Below are 13,291 nucleotides of genomic sequence, written 5' to 3'. Positions count from 1 at the left end.
CTACACAATTCAGCAGCACCCCCCAATATATAATAATAATTCATGTCGGTTGTCTCCATGGCATGAGCACTTTCAGTAAACAGTCCTGAGCCCTACATTTAAACAGCTGGTCTGGAAATACAACAAGAAAACAAGCTGGCGATTTAGATCAAAATAAGTTTGTAACATGTTGCAGCAGCACATCCTGTTTGTATGCTTATACAATCAGTTGAGGATTGAAAATAGAAACTCCATGTGAATTCTAAGCGCATAATCTCCGAGAAATGGGTCAACACATTGATGGGAATGATGGGCACCCATCTAAAAGAAAATAAGAAAAAAATGGTGTACTGTATGTACACAGTATTTGGACATCTTTTCAGTTAACCTCTTGGGGGCGTTCGAATTTAATTTGTACTGCCGCCTCGTATTGGCTGCTTCGTTCGTTTCTCTTGTCCTCCCTAATGTCTAGGACGCAATGTGTAGTTCCGCCTTGAAAGAGTGACATCGTAATAGTAATACTAGTTGGAATAGGAAACGAATTAGGAAAAAGAGAAGGTGCGGTTTAAACACCGGTATTTAAACATAAATCTATCCCGGAGGATTTGACGCGGATCGAACGGATACGTCTTCAACCCAAACGGTAAGTGTCGATCGAGACAGCATTTTCTAATAGGCTGTTGGGCCAAATGCAGATGTGGCCATTGGTGTCGATAACCCACCAGCTCGCGGTTTAATTTTGATATGATATTCCATATCCATTTTCCAGGCAGTTCTATTGTAGGCCTACCTAGGTCATTTCTATGAGTAGTCTAAATTAAACATCACAATTGTATCCATCCGCGATTCCCATTTTTAAGATATTTCCTGTTGAATGAGTAACTTATTTTTCACGAGTCACAGGTTTGTTACTTAATACCGTATCATTGGCCCATATCTATAATGTCTCAAATTCAACATCAAACGGTTAGGAAGGTTACTGTATGTTGCTGAATATTTGTTACTGTTTCACCATCCTCGATCTACAACTTGGTGCCTGTTCGACCCTCGTCTGGAACCTTTCATTATAATATCCACGTTACAAGCCATGCATAGTTTACGGAATTATATGGTTGCTTGCTTCGTGCTCAATAAATGAATGTATGTTAGTGCTGAATGAAACAGACATGACTTGGCAAGTCCATGCTGTAGTTGCAACTGGTGGCGTGGAGATATTACTTATCATTCTTCTGGCACTACATGACATTGTCAGCAGTCACCTACCTACCTGGTGAAGGTCACTCGGGTGTAGGTCATTGGATTCAGGTGTGACCTCAACGCAGGTGTTTGAATTTAGTTTTTGGGAGGGAGTCCTCCCTTATTGAATGATCTCAACAATGCCATATCATTACCAAAGCAGGGCAGAGTTTACACAACAAACAGTGACATAGTTTCCAGTTGTCATTCACAACAGTGCTCCCATTCAAATACCACTACATGCTTTTTGTGAGTTTATGATCTTAGGAGACTTTATGTGACTGAAAGATTGACCAAAAGTATACTTTGGACAGTGTTATCATAATAGCCTTCTATTCAATTGGGAGGGAACTGCAGTCCATCATGGTTAATTATCACTGTAAAAAGTCATGCCTAACTGGTTGGAGTGGTCACAAGTTGTTGATTAGCCATTGTCCATGCTGAGAAGTTGTTTAGAAGGAGACCAATGTATTGAACATTTCTCCTACTTATACTACACCTGAGACCATGTTGTACAGGTAAACACCACAGGTATACACACACACAAAGGAGATTCCTGACGACCCCATTCCCATAAGTGAGGAGTTTGGTGATGGAGAGACGTGAGACTTTTAACGGAGTTAGAAAGATGAATGTCAGGGAATACTGGCCACAGGGGAGATTAAATATTTAATTAAGCTGTGCTGGCTGTCAGCCAGTCTGTTAGGTTCAATCTTTCACCTCAGCTTGTCTGTCTGTCTGTCTGTCTGTCTGTCATGGCTCGAGGGCAAAACAAAGCCCTGTAAACCATGGCAACGAGAGGAGTCATGCGTCTTCAACGTCTGACGTTTTCACACCTCCAGGAACACATGAGGTGTACTCTCAGGCTGTTGACATTGCTGATAGTGAGTTTTCTAGTAGTGAAGCCCCTGGCCTCGAGTATCAGACAACTTCACTGATTGTAGTTGTTTTCTCACTCTCTGGTCAGTATAGTTATGTGCTACTGTATCTATATACCCTTATCTAAATGTGTTGTGTTTGTTTGACACATGCACAAATTCACCTATTTCCCCTCAAGCAAAGCAGTGATGTGTCTCTAGTTTCTGTAGTCGAACAGTGTGGATGTAATTCAAGCTTTGCAAGTCCCAGCAGTCCGCAGTGGTACCTGCTTTGCGCAGCAGGTTATCTGCTAAGTGGAACTATCAGAGGAAAGAGCTGATGCACAGGTTCCTGTCCTGTGGCAGTACCTTTATATCTCATTTTCACAACCTGGGGCTATGCTATGGTCAGTCTTGTTACATTGTAATAACACTAATAGACTAGGTAGGCCTATGTACTATCTCCTAACACACAATACCGAGGTGATTGGTGTGTATAGTCTGTGCTGGACATCGTAAACCTCTCTAAGCCCCTGTAGTCTCCTCATGGTCATATGAAGCTCCTGTGGTATCCTTTCCTCACATTTGTCGGTAATGCTAATCTCTTGGATCAGACCTTTGGGAGCTGTCTCTTTCTGTTCTTTATCGGCATCAGCAGCAGCAGGTGGTGAGGGAGGGAGGGAGAGAGAGAAAAGGGAGAGAATGAGCGCAGGTGGCCGGCTTGTTGATCCAGGAAGATGGAGTGATTCCAAGCTGGACCTCTGGATACCCTCTGCTGTCTTTCACTGCTGCCTGGGTACACACACACACACCTGGATACCCTGTGCTGTCCTTCACTGCTGCTTGAGACACACACACACACCTCTGGATACCCTGTGCTGTCCTTCACTGCTGCTTGAGACACACACACACACCTCTGGATACCCTGTGTTGTCCTTCACTGCTGCCTGAGACACACACACACACCTCTGGATACCCTGTGCTGTCCTTTACTGCTGCCTGGGAAACACACACACCTCTGGATACCCTGTGCTGTCCTTCACTGCAGCCTGAGACACACACACACCTCTGTATACCCTGTGCTGTCCTTCACTGCTGCCTGGGGGACACACCTCTGGATACCCTGTGCTGTCCTTCACTGCTTCCTGAGACACAAACACACCTCTGGATACCCTGTGCTGTCCTTCACTGCTTCCTGGGACACACACACACCTCTGGATACCCTGTGCTGTCCTTTACTGCTGCCTGGGACACACACATACATCTGGATACCCTGTGCTGTCCTTCACTGCTGTCTGAGTCACAAACACACCTCTGGATACCCTGTGCTGTCCTTCACTGCTGCCTGGGACACACACCACTGGATACCCTGGGCTGTCCTCCACTGCTGCCTGAGACACAAACACACCTCTGGATACCCTGTGCTGTCCTTCACTGCTGCCTGGGACACACACACACCTCTGGATACCCTGTGCTGTTCTTCACTGCTGCCTGGGACACACACATACCTCTGGATACCCTGTGCTGTCCTTCACTGCTGCCTGGGACACACACACACCTCTGTATACCCTGTGCTGTCCTTCACTGCTGCCTGAGTCACAAACACACCTCTGGATACCCTGTGCTGTCCTTCACTGTTGCCTGGGACACACACACATCTCTGCTGCAGTAAAAAGAAACATCGGCTCTGGAGACAGAAATGTAGTCTAGTAACATGACCACAGAGACCTACTCAGTCGACATCCAGCTATCTCTACACAGTTGGATATTCTCAACAAGCTTTAAGTTGCTGTGAGAGTGTCCAGTGACTGAACTTAAAAACTATCGATTCAGGTTTTAATGTCACATGCACAGTACAGTGAAATGCCTTTCTTGCAAACTCAAAGGCCTATGGACTGGACAGTAATTAATGGATGTTTACTATTCGTTCTTTGTCCTCTGTTAATGGAAAGACTGCAGTTCTGCTGTGTTTACCTTTGATTATAGATTTCTGATGTTTCTAATGTTCTGTAGCTAAAGCACCTCTTATGAGGGCTTTGCTGGTCTGTGCTCTGTTCCACAAAACATTTCACAGACAGGTCAGTGCTTGTGGTCAGGCTCCTCCCATGCATTAGTAACCACCACAGGAGGTTGGTGGCACCTTAATTGGGGAGGACGGGCTCGTGGTAATAGATGGAGCGGAATGGTTTTAAATACATCAAACACATGTTTCCAGGTGTTTGATGCCATTTCATTCGCTCCATTCCAGCCATTATTATGAGCTGTCCTCCCCTCAGCAGCCTCCTGTGATAACCACTACACACTCGGCCTTCAGAGGAGGGAGTCAAACGATGGAATGTCTCAGATAAGGTAAAGAGTATAAGGATCTTATCCTTGGATGTTTTAACAGGTCCAGAAAATGAAATACCCTACCAGTTGTAATTGCAGCGAAGCAAATTGACAATATGACGCCCCAGTAAATTGAATCCCTCCAAGGGCTGTGTTTCTGTGAGTGTAGTTAAATGGAGAGCTAGAGGAACATGACAAACAAACATCAAACACTCATTTACTGAGTGAATAGCACTCAGGGAGATTGGGCCTGTGTTTAATTGTGCGGCTCCCTGGTGAGTCGTGACCCTGCTGTTTGTGGAGTGTTTGTAGTGTACAGAAGAGATATGTGTGTATAGTGTACAGGCTAGATCGGTGTGTGTAGTGTACAGGATATATCTGTGTTTGTAGTGTACAGAAGAGATATGTGTGTATAGTGTACAGGATAGATCGGTGTGTGTAGTGTACAGGATATATCTGTGTTTGTAGTGTACAGAAGAGATATGTGTGTATAGTGTACAGGATATATCGGTGTGTGTAGTGTACAGGATATATCTGTGTTTGTAGTGTACAGAAGAGATATGTGTGTATAGTGTACAGGATATATCGGTGTGTGTAGTGTACAGGATATATCTGTGTTTGTAGTGTACAGAAGAGATATGTGTGTATAGTGTTCAGGATAGATCGTTGTGTGTAGTGTACAGAAGAGATATGTGTTTGTAGTGTACAGGATAGATCGGTGTGTGTAATGTACAGGATATATCTGTGTTTGTAGTGTACAGAAGAGATATGTGTGTATAGTGTTCAGGATAGATCGGTGTGTGTAGTGTACAGGATATATCTGTGTTTGTAGTGTACAGAAGAGATATGTGTGTATAGTGTACAGGATATATCGGTGTGTGTAGTGTACAGGATATATCTGTGTTTGTAGTGTACAGAAGAGATATGTGTGTATAGTGTTCAGGATAGATCGGTGTGTGTAGTGTACAGGATATATCTGTGTTTGTAGTGTACAGAAGAGATATGTGTGTATAGTGTACAGGATAGATCGGTGTGTGTAGTGTACAGGATATATCTGTGTTTGTAGTGTACAGAAGAGATATGTGTGTATAGTGTTCAGGATAGATCGGTGTGTGTAGTGTACAGGATATATCTGTGTTTGTAGTGTACAGAAGAGATATGTGTGTATAGTGTTCAGGATAGATCGGTGTGTGTAGTGTACAGGATATATCTGTGTTTGTAGTGTACAGGATATATCTGTGTTTGTAGTGTACAGGATATATCTGTGTTTGTAGTGTACAGGATAGATCTGTGTGTGTAGTGTACAGGATATATCTGTGTTTGTAGTGTACAGGATAGATCTGTGTGTGTAGTGTACAGGATATATCTGTGTGTGTAGTGTACAGGATATATCTGTGTGTGTAGTGTACAGGATGTATCTGTGTGTGTAGTTTACAGGATATATCTGAGTGTGTAGTTTACAGGATGTATCTGTGTGTGTAGTTTACAGGATAGATCTGTGTGTGTAGTGTACAGGATATATCTGTGTGTGTAGTGTACAGGATGTATCTGTGTGTGTAGTTTACAGGATGTATCTGTGTGTGTAGTTTACAGGATATATCTGTGTGTGTAGTTTACAGGATAGCTCTGTGTGTTTAGTTTACAGGATGTATCTGTGTGTGTAGTTTACAGGATATATCTGTGTGTGTAGTTTACAGGATAGATCTGTGTGTGTAGTGTACAGGATATATCTGTGTGTGTAGTGTACAGGATAGATCTGTGTTCGTAGTGTACAGGATATATCTGTGAGTGTAGTTTACAGGATATATCTGTGTGTGTAGTGTACAGGATAGATCTGTGTTCGTAGTGTACAGGATATATCTGTGTGTGTAGTTTACAGGATAGATCTGTGTGTGTAGTGTACAGGATATATCTGTGTTTGTAGTGTACAGGATAGATCTGTGTGTGTAGTGTACAGGATATATATGTGTGTGTAGTGTACAGGATAGATCTGTCACGCCCTGACCATAGAGAGCCTTTTATTCTCTGTTGGTTTGGTTCGGGGTGTGACTAGAGTGGGTTTTCTAGGTTATTGTAGGTCTATGTTTGCCTGGTTTGGTTCCCAATTGGAGGCAGCTGTTTATCGTTGTCTCTGATTGGGGATAATATTTAGGCAGCCATTTCCCCCACTGTGTTTTGTGGGATATTGTTTGTGTGTAGTGGCCTGTGATGACTTCACCTTTTGTTTTTGCTCTTTATTGTTTTTGTGAGTTTCATTTAAATTAAACATGTGGAACTCTATGTACGCTGCGCCTTGGTCCGACATTCATTATAACGATCGTGACAAAATCCATGTTTGTAGTTTACAGGATACAGTGGGGCAAAAAAGTACTTAGTCAGCCACCAATTGTGAAAGTTCTCCCACTTAAAAAGATGAGAGAGGCCTGTAATTTTCATCATAGGTACACTTCAACTATGACAGACAAAATCTGATTTTTTTTCTCCAGAAAATCACATTGTAGGACTTTTAATGAATTAATTTGCAAATTATGGTGGACAATAAGTATTTGGTCACCTACAATCAAGCAAGATTTCTGGCTCTCACAGACCTGTAACTTTTACTTTTTTGCCCCACTGTATATCTGTGTTTGTAGTATACAGGATAGATCTGTGTGTGTAGTGTACATGATAGATCCATGTTTGTTGTGTACAGGATATACAGTGGAGAGAACAAGATACACTGCCGATTTTGCAGGTTTTCCTACTTACAAAGCATGTAGAGGTCTGTAATTTTTATCATAGGTACACTTCAACTGTGAGAGACGGAATCTAAAACAAAAATCCAGAAAATCACATTGTATGATGTTTAAGTAATTCACCCCTCAAATACTTGTTCTCCCCACTGTATCTGTGTTTGTAGTGTACAGGATAGATATGTGTGTATAGTGTACAGGATAAATATGTGTGTGTAATGTACAGGATAGATCCATGTTTGTAGTGCACAGGATATATCTGTGTTTGTAGTGTACAGGATATCTGTGCTGCAGAATGCAGGAATCTGATTCAGAGCTTGCATTCTTATCTCACTGTATTGTTTTTAGTTCCTGTACTTTGTCTTTATTTATCTCTACGTTATCCCTATCCATCTAGCCTATCTGAATGGTCAGCTTTCGTGCTCTGATTCCATAATACTAAGGGAAGTTTTTACACTGTTGAGCCCTACTGTGGTTGCTAAGCTGTTTGGGTTGGTCTGATGAGCGGTTTTATGTAAATGTTCATGAAAAGGTCATCATGCCTTCACCAGCAGTGCTGCGTAGAGGGGTCGACAGCCCCCTGTGGTTGTCAAGGACACAGCAATCCTCCCTGGCGACCAGGAGAGGAGAGATGGTGCCAGTGGTTTTCTGAGAGGGTCCACCTCTGTCTCTCTCTGGGAGATTAGGTTGTCCTGATCTGTCTCAGTGACAGCCAGCCATGGCTGTGTGTGATGGCTCTATCAGGAGAAAGCCTTGCTTGGTTAGACCAACAGGCTACTCACCACAGATCCATCCAGTTCTACAGACTGACCTAGAACCAACCTACCTACCTGCCATCCACATAGATAAGCCGGTTTTAAATAAAGAAAACTACCTCGGTTTTTAATCAAATCATCTAACAGAGAGAATTTGTGTGTGGCAGTGTCTTGGTTATCTCTGAGTGTGAACCTTGCTGTTGTCACACTAACATGTACCGATGGCCTTGGGGTTCTGTCATCCGTCTCTGGACCAGTGTTATGTCCTGTAGTGTAGACACATTAAAGCCCTGTATACCTGTTATCTGGAATTAGGCTCACTGTCACTGTGACTCAACTCTGGTGTGAACCCCTGACTCAGCTGCTCTTTCTCTCTCTACAGTACCTCTCTCTCTACCCCTCTTTTTACCTCTATCTCTCTTTACCCCGTCCTCTGCCCTGCCTATCCACTCCACCTCTCCACTCCTATCTGCACGAGTAAGCAGTGCTAGGAATCCCCTACAGACAGTCCCCACCAGCTCCCGGGCAGGGCAGCCAGCAAGCAGAGCTGAGTGGAGCCAACAGGCAGAGGCAGGCAGGTACTCTATTAGCAGCACTGAGAATCATCAGCCTATTTTTAGCAGGAGTAGCGCTGGTAGCGACCAAGCCCATGTTATAGCTGCAGTAGATTTTTTGGGAGTCATCCATCTATTGTCATTCCGCTCAGTAGTATGTTTTTTTGAGTTGCTCCTATGCCTTTTGTGAGGGCCGTGTTGGGTCGTAGCGATAATGCATACAAGTTGCTATTGTCAGAATAGGAGGGCAGAGTGTCCATTCTCTAATTAATCTTACTTTGGAATGTTAGAGACACCTCACCATTTTTTAGCTGGTAGAAAACAGACTATTTTGAATAGGTAGAAGTTAACCAGTGTTCTCTTTCAATCTGTGGATATAACATAATGTGGTGTGAACATACACGTATTGCATTTTTCACCGCTAGTGTTGAGTCAGTGGTTCAGTGCAATCTTCATGCTGTATAATCAACCCCCCCTTGATGTATCATTGCTTTCTGTGTCCTCAAAGAGAGGGAGAGCGATAGACACAAGCGCTTCGAACAGTCAAATCACATCACCCAGAAAGTGCATGCAGTGTAGTGCTCAGAACACCACATGACTTATACATGAACCCCAAAATAGAGCTTGCTGAGTCGGAGAGGCTGAGGAAGTAGGCTACACACTGGAAACTTACTCAAACAATCAGCTCTCATAGACCATCATGTCACGATGATGCCTTATTTATGGTTTATACATATGCTTCCCTGTTGGACTTAATGTTTAAATTGAGTTATCCCGTTTGTTAGTTTTAGTGAAACAATAGTGCTGGTGGTCAGTGGCACCACTTTGTGGACAAAATACACTGCAGGTTTTTGGCTTTATTTATAGTAAATCTAGCATCCAGTTTTTCTCCGAATTTTGGACAAATAATACATTCTGGGAATCAATGTACTTCTTGGAGCAGGACACAATTCGTGTGTGTGTGTGTGTGTGTGTGTGTGTGTGTGTGTGTGTGTGTGTGTGTGTGTGTGTGTGTGTGTGTGTGTGTGTGTGTGTGTGTGTGTTTGTGTTTGTGTTTGTTTGTTTGTTTGTTTGTTTTGGACTAAACAAACAAACAGCCCAAACTGTCATTCTGTTACCAAACGTTGCATCTGTACTGTTCTTCAAGTAAATGTGTTTTATTATAATTTTCAGTGGAAATTGTTAAAAATAGTACTTAAGCATTACTTTGCAATCATTGGTTTTAGTCTCAGTGTTACTGTGGAATTGCCCTGATGCCTACAGATATGAGGTCAGTGTCACTCTGTTACTGTGGAATTGCCCTGATGCCTACAGATATGAGGTCAGTGTCACTCTGTTACTGTGGAATTGCCCTGATGCCTACAGATATGAGGTCAGTGTCACTCTGTTACTGTGGAATTGCCCTGATGCCTACAGATATGAGGTCAGTGTCACTCTGTTACTGTGGAATTGCCCTGATGCCTACAGATATGAGGTCAGTGTCACTCTGTTACTGTGAAATTGCCCTGATGCCTACAGATATGAGGTCAGTGTCACTCTGTTACTGTGGAATTGCCCTGATGCCTACAGATATGAGGTCAGTGTCACTCTGTTACTGTGGAATTGCCCTGATGCCTACAGATATGAGGTCAGTGTCACTCTGTTACTGTGGAATTGCCCTGATGCCTACAGATATGAGGTCAGTGTCACTCTGTTACTGTGGAATTGCCCTGATGCCTACAGATATGAGGTCAGTGTCACTCTGTTACTGTGGAATTGCCCTGATGCCTACAGATATGAGGTCAGTGTCACTCTGTTACTGTGGAATTGCCCTGATGCCTACAGATATGAGGTCAGTGTCACTCTGTTACTGTGGAATTGCCCTGATGCCTACAGATATGAGGTCAGTGTCACTCTGTTACTGTGGAATTGCCCTGATGCCTACAGATATGAGGTCAGTGTCACTCTGTTACTGTGGAATTGCCCTGATGCCTACAGATATGAGGTCAGTGTCACTCTGTTACTGTGGAATTGCCCTGATGCCTACAGATATGAGGTCAGTGTCACTCTGTTACTGTGAAATTGCCCTGATGCCTACAGATATGAGGTCTGTAAATCTGTTACTGTGGAAATGCCTTGATGCCTTAAGGTCTAATAATAATATGCCTACAGATATGAGGTCAGTGTCACTCTGTTACTGTGGAATTGCCCTGATGCCTACAGATTGAGGTCAGTGTCACTCTGTTACTGTGAAATTGCCCTGATGCCTACAGATTAGGTCAGTCATCTGTTACTGTGGAATTGCCCTGATGCCTACAGATATGAGGTCAGTGTCACTCTGTTACTGTGAAATTGCCCTGATGCCTACAGATATGAGGTCAGTGTTACTGTGGAATTGCCCTGATGCCTACAGATATGAGGTCTTAAATCAATATGGGAAATGCCTTTTTTAATCTCACAAGACCATTGGCAGATAAAGTGCCCCCTGCAGGGAATAATGCAATGCTTTAACAGCCCTCTGAGAGTAATGAGAGTAGCAGTAGATGTGCTGAAAGAGAGAGACTTGACAGCATGTTACACTGGTGTGTGTGTGTGTGTGTGTGTGTGTGTGTGTGTGTGTGTGTGTGTGTGTGTGTGTGTGTGTGTGTGTGTGTGTGTGTGTGTGTGTGTGTGTGTGTGTACTTGAATGTGTGTGGTTATGTGGATGTTTGTTTGTGGATGTGACAGTCCTGAGTTTAGAGGGGCTTCCCCTCTCAGATCAGTGACTACTGTGTGCCAGTAAGGGCTCTGATAATGATCTGAGCCTCTCTCTCACACACACACACCAGTGACTGTGGAGCAGGGTTTCCTCTGTGTGTAACAAATTCTGTAACAAACAGAATTGGCAAAGAACACACATTTATTTCCACAAGGCCGTGGGATGAGCCCCACCTTCTTGGCGGCAGGTAGCCTAGTGATTACCGGATCGAAAGGTTGCTGGATCGAATCCCAAGCTATCAGTCTGTCATTCTGCCCCTGAGCAAGGCAGTTGTTTTATTTGACCTTTATTTAACTAGGCAAGTCAGTTAAGAACAAATTATTATTTACAATTACATCCTAGGAACAGTGGGTTTAACTGCCTTGTTCTGCCTTGTTCACGGGCAGAACAACAGATTTTTACCTTGTCAGCTCAGGGATTTGATCTTGCAACCTTTCAGTTACTAGTCCAACGCTCTAATCACTAGGCTACCTACCGCCCCCACAGTTAACCCACTGTTCCCCCGGGCACCGATGACGTGGATGTCGATCAAGGCAGCCTGCCACATCTCTCTGATTCAGTAGGCTTGGGTTAAATGCAGGAGACACATTTCAGTTGTACATTTATTTTCAACAAATACAGTGGGGCAAAAAAGTATTTAGTCAGCCACCAATTGTGCAAGTTCTCCCACTTAAAAATATGAGAGAGGCCTGTAATTTTCATCATAGGTACACTTCAAATATGACAGATAAAATGAGAAAAAAAATCCAGAAAATCACATTGTAGGATTTTTTATGAATTTATTTGCAAATTATGGCAGAAAATAAGTACCACCTGTATATAGCTTCGCTATTGTTATTTTACTGCTGCTCTTTAATTATTTGTGACTTTTATTTTTTTATTTTTTAAAATATCTTTCTTAAAACCGCATTGTTGGTTAAGGGCTTGTAAAGTAAGCATTTCACTGTAGGGTCTTCACCTGTTGTATTCAGCGCATGTGACAAATATAATTTGATTAGATTTGATTTGAAATGAGAGGCAGAGAGATAATAGACAGATACTGATATTGAGTAAGAAGGAGGAGACTCCACAAGGTCATGTCCCTCCGCCCCTTTACGACCTCACTATCAAAGTCCTAATCTAGTACCAGATAGAGAGAGAGGGGGGTGGAGGGGTGGCTCTTAACAGTCATCAACTGTCTGTATAGAACCAGGGAATTATTGCCAGTCTTTTGAGTAATGTTTATAGGAGGGCCAGGAAATTAAGTCTGTGTGTGAGATTGTGGTTGTGTTCTTCAATATGATTATGAGTTAATTATATTAATGGATTATGTATTTGGATTAATGGATTATGTATTTGGATTAATGGATTATGTATTTGGATTAATGGATTATGTATTTGGATTAATGGATTATGTATTTGGATTAATGGATTATGTATTTGGATTAATGGATTATGTATTTGGATTAATGGATTATGTATTTGGATTAATGGATTATGTATTTGGATTAATGGATTATGTATTTGGATTAATGGATTATGTATTTGGATTAATGGATTATGTATTTGCCAGCTAATCCTTCAACGATCCAGGGAAGTCCATTTAAATGGTCACCTCAATAATTCCCTGCTGTCACCTGAATGAACACATGGTTATGTATTTGGATTAATGCTTATGAATTTGCCAGCTAATCCTTCAATATCCAGAATGGTGAATTCTAAATGGTCACCTCAATGATGTCCCTGTGTATTGAATCTAGATAGGTACTATGCTAAAGGTGTGTTGTGAATAAGTGTTGTGTGTAAGTAATGTGTGTGTTCTAAATGTGTGAATGATGTGTGTGTGTGATTCTAGATGTGTACTTTGTGTGGTGTGTGTGTGTGTGTGTGTGTGTGTGTGATTGCTCTTCAGTTGAAGTCTATGTTTTTTGAACCGACCCTGTGTTGGGAGGTTGCGTGTGCACTATGACAAAGGAGAGATTTAGTTTTCTTGTATCAATAGGCCTCAGTGCAGTAACAAGAGAGAGTTGGGCCCCAGGAGAACAGACTGGGAAAGGAGTAGAGTAATTAAGGCTGGAGCACTAGGAGCTTGCAGCCTCTCAGGCCTGGGTGCTCCTGCTTCACAGGAATCTCC

General features: G+C 42.7%; 1 protein-coding gene across 3 annotated transcripts in view; it reads left to right on the top strand.

Moving 5' to 3' along the window:
• Positions 1–415: 415 nt before the first annotated feature.
• LOC118388381 (protein NDRG3-like) overlaps positions 416–13,291 on the top strand; it is a 56,736-nt gene continuing 43,860 nt past the window's right edge. For 2 of the 3 annotated variants that reach the window (XM_035777381.2, XM_052526679.1), the window contains exon 1: positions 416–622. The gene's annotated coding sequence lies outside the window, so the exon portion shown is untranslated. The remainder of the gene's footprint in view (positions 623–13,291) is intronic. The other variant, XM_035777383.2, reaches the window with a different exon arrangement.

The sequence above is a fragment of the Oncorhynchus keta genome, chromosome 10, assembly GCF_023373465.1.
Source record: "Oncorhynchus keta strain PuntledgeMale-10-30-2019 chromosome 10, Oket_V2, whole genome shotgun sequence".
In the NCBI taxonomy this organism is placed as follows: Eukaryota; Metazoa; Chordata; class Actinopteri; order Salmoniformes; family Salmonidae; genus Oncorhynchus; species Oncorhynchus keta.
This window is presented reverse-complemented; position numbering and strand designations above follow the sequence as displayed.